This window comes from Adiantum capillus-veneris, chromosome 27 (assembly GCF_014529385.1).
Source record: "Adiantum capillus-veneris isolate H3 chromosome 27, ASM1452938v2, whole genome shotgun sequence".
Taxonomy (NCBI): Eukaryota; Viridiplantae; Streptophyta; class Polypodiopsida; order Polypodiales; family Pteridaceae; genus Adiantum; species Adiantum capillus-veneris.
In genome coordinates, this window is record NC_140957.1 from 69,794,359 (window position 1) to 69,798,635 (window position 4,277).

The following is a 4,277-nucleotide window of genomic DNA, read 5'->3' on the forward strand; positions in this document are numbered from 1 at the left end:
GTCACTACAAGCCTCCAAAGTTGATGAACGAGTGCATTTTTCCCAATACAACAATTTCTTACGGTTGATTGCATATAAATAAGAGTGGAGATTTTTGTAGGACATGAGATAAAATGCCCCGTTAACTTCAATGGGTTGGTAACCAAAACATATCGTTGCTTCTACCTCACTAAATTTTTTTTGGGCAAAAAAAATAGGTACAAAAAAGTTGCATTTTTGCCATTCTACGGACCTCTCATCAAAGTTTCTATAGTCACGCTCAATAAAGATACTATATACATGTTTTCTTAGTTGCCTTTGGGCCTCTGGATTCAAAAGGAGACATGGAGCATGTCAAAAGGATAATGGATCTCTTACAATTGGAACCTTGGGGGCAATGATAAAGTGCTAAATACAGCAAACATAAAAAAACTGGGTTTAGCATTATGACCTCTAGAAACCCATAGAAACTACTCAATATCTAGCCAAGTTTGTAGTCTATGATTAGATATGGTTACTACCTACAAAATACACACAATTGGCCTAAGAAACTAGCAATATTGAGAAAGTTATACTTGCTACTCTAAAATGTATCGTATTCTTCAGCAATCAAAAAACTCAACCATCATCATATACTATGCTATATAGCATATTAGGTCCCCCAAAACTCAAGGAAGATTAGCTTTATGTTATACATTACACTTACACAATCAAAATTGAATTTGGATATCAAGAAAGCCACCAAAAAAATCATAAAAGTGCTAATTTTTGCCAAAAAACAAGATTATGCAATTCTTGTAAATTGGTCATAACTTTCAATTTTAACACTTAGCTCTCCCTACAAGCATCAAAACATGTTGAGAATTATAAAGGCCTAACCTCTAGCCATCTAAACCTCACAAACATGAAGTTTAGAGTTGTATAGTTGCCAAAAATTGAAAAAAATCCAAAAACAGGACCCGTTTTTTCACACAGTTTAGGTTCAAAAATGTTGTGCAAGAGTAAGGTTAATGGTGAGATCGATACTAAAAAAAAAAATGCTAAGTTTTTTTCAGCTCATAAGGCAACTTTGTGGATATATAGCACCTAGAAATTCATTTTCATACTCTTCAAATAATTCAATCAAAATGGTCACTTAACAGGACACAAAAGTGTCCAAGGACATAAAAGTGTCCTGTTACCATTCTAGTGTTAAGAGATCAATGCTCAAGAAACCTTAAAAACAAGAATCATCTGTGATTTGTTTATGTGAAGTTACATAATTTCAGGTCTACCGCTTGAAACAACATCAAAAGACTATCAACCACTGAATCCGGTTGGAGATTATGCTCATAAAATTTGTATGAACCAATGGGTAAGCATAAGAATGCATTTGAGGAAAGTTTTCAAGAGTTGGCAAAAACTCAGATTATTTACAATTGGCCCAAAATCTGACAAGGTTGCGACCAAAGACTCTATGCATGATTACAAACATCTTTTGTGAAGGCTCATAGAGTTTGGATCACAAAACAGACCAAAAACTTGGAAAAAACTGAAGTCTATATTGTTTGTCGAGAAATTGTGTCTGACTTGGATAATTTGCTGCAATTTGTGTGAAACTTGACTCAGAGGCTTATCTTGAAGTATTTCATCAGTGTGTAGCATCAAATATCCAGAAAGATGTCAAAACTCACCATATGTAAATAATCGTGATTGTTTACATTTGCCCCAAATTAAAGCGTTTTTGGTCAAATAGCAGTACCACATGCTTGGGCATGATGTATTGAGTATCCAAATCAAGTTTGGTAAATTTTGGATCAAATTGACACTAAAATTTGGTTAAAAACAGACTTATAAACTACAAAGCAAAAACTTTGCGTGACTTGAGAAAATTGTGTCCAAATACCTTGAAAATTGCTTGGGGAGCTTAAATTGAGTTGTTTTACCTGATTATATCATCAGTTTGGCAAAAAAGTGCTAGAAGAAGCCAAAAGTAAATAATTTTAATTATTTATAATTGCTTTAAAATTGAAGTTTTTTGCACAATTGAGTATACTAAAGGGTTAAGCATATCAAGTAGCTCACTTACATCAAGTTTGTGAAATTTGGATCACAATAATGAGACTTAATCCATATTCTTGAAAATTGAGTCTGTGGATACTAAACATTTGATAAGTTGGACAAATCTTGTTTAAACTCGGTGAAACTTGTCCAAAGACTACAACAAAGTGCCTAGATGGCAAAACAAGCCTAAAAAGTGTAAAAGCTGAGAAAAGTAAACAATCAAGATTATTTACTTTTGAGCCCCAGAGACAAGATTTTGGACTTTTGAGCTTGTACAGTGTTAGAGAAACATAATACAAGGTCACTAGTCAAGTTTGGGTTCCATCTGATCGAAATTAGTACAAGATAGCTCAGTTTCCAGGTTGCAGGTTGCTTTAGCTTTTTGCAAGGGCAGAATTTGGAAATCTCATTTGTTGACTCACTTAGCTCAGATTGAAGTGATATACACAGACCGATGACAATGATTAGCAAAATTGTACAGTCTTTGAGAGAAAACAACTAACTTGGTTGAAGCTGTCTCACAGGAACCAGGTTGCAAGCAAAGAATTGGGAGCTTGACATGAGCTAAATTCAAGTCAAGTGGAAAAATGGATAACAATCCAATCCGCAGGCAAGTACTCTATCCAGGGCTTAACAAATTTTATATGAACCTCAGATCTGGTCGTACACTAGCAAATCAAGTCATAGTTGGAGAGACTGCTAGTAGGGCAACCAAAGAGCGTGTGAATCAAGGTGATCCATTGGGCACTATCTTTGAAGAAGTCCCAGACACTTATTCCGACTTGTTGAGAGCACTCTTTGGTGAGAGCTCTTGAGGTGTGTGGCTATGGAGTCCTTGAGCTTCTCCTTTCTCATGTGACTTGGTTAACACTAAAAATCAATGCTTAATTCTCTTTCACTATGCCTCTCTCATGCTTCTTATGATTGCCTATGATGCTTAGATTAGCTAGATCATAACTAATTAGTGGTTAATCCCGCTCTAATCTTGTATGATTGACCTCTCTTGCTTGTGTGTGCATGTAGGTTTGATTGGAGTGTGGTGCTCGATATATCTATGTGTGTGTGCTTGCAATTAGTGTGTTGCATGATAGGATTAGTGTTGTGTGTGTCTTGCAATCGTTAGTTTGTGTGATTGGGTTGATTGGAAGTGAAGGGAAGTGGATGTGGAGATTGCCCTTGATTGTGGCTTAGCTCCTCCATAGGCTTGGAAGCTCACCTCATAGAGTTAACCATTTGTGTTGCCATGATTAGCTCACTAACCGTGGGTAGCTCATCCCTCTGGATTGATAATTTTGTTGGTCATTGGAGCTATGCAAGAATGGAACCCCCCAACAATCTCGACGATCCCCAACTCCTTCGAAGAGAAAAATATCATCCTATAGTCCTTCTCCTTGTCACTCCGAAAGGGAAGAGAGGAAACAAAGCAAGAAAAAGGCAAGAAAGAGGTCTTCTCCTTCTCCTTCATCTTCCTCCTTTTCTGACGAAAGTAGCAGTTATTCTCCTAATGAATACAAGAGGAGAGGACGTCGCAAATCCTACCCTGCTTGGAAAAGGTCCCAAAAGCTAATGAAGTTCAAAGAGGGAGGAAAGAGTCTCTCTTTTCTCACTTATGATGGCACCTTTGGTGCTACCGACAAAGTCTTGGCATTTATCCAGTAATTTGATGCAGCCTTTGGAAATGAGGGCTTCACAGATTCCTCCAAGCTACACCATGTAGCTATTCACTTCCAAAACATTTCTTGTCAATGGTGGGCTAGCCTTCGTGGGAATGGGAAAGCCCCAAAGACATGGAAAACTCTATGAGTTTCCATCATGAAGCAATTCCTTGCAAGAGATGCAAAGGACAAAGTGCTTACTGACGGAGTAATTTGAAGCTGCTCTCCAACGAGTATATCCATAAATATGTTGACAAGTTTTGGAGCTTACATCTCAATGCTACTATCTTTCAAAAAATAGACTTTGCTGAGAAAAAGCAACAATTTTGTGCGGGATTACCTGAAGAAATGGCCGAGTATGTCAGCTCACAACGGCCTGCTACTATCACCCAGGTAATCCACCACAACATGGTTACTTTGCGCATCAATTTCCAACAAGGGACTAAAAGAAATGCCAAGCCCATGGAAAGCAAAGATTGAAATGATGCAAAGGGGAAGAACAATGCCAAAAACGCTTCCCAAGGCAATTCCAACAACAACAACAATTGGTCCAAGGAGAAGGGAGTTTACAAAGGTAAAAGTAAACCCTCTCCTGAGGAG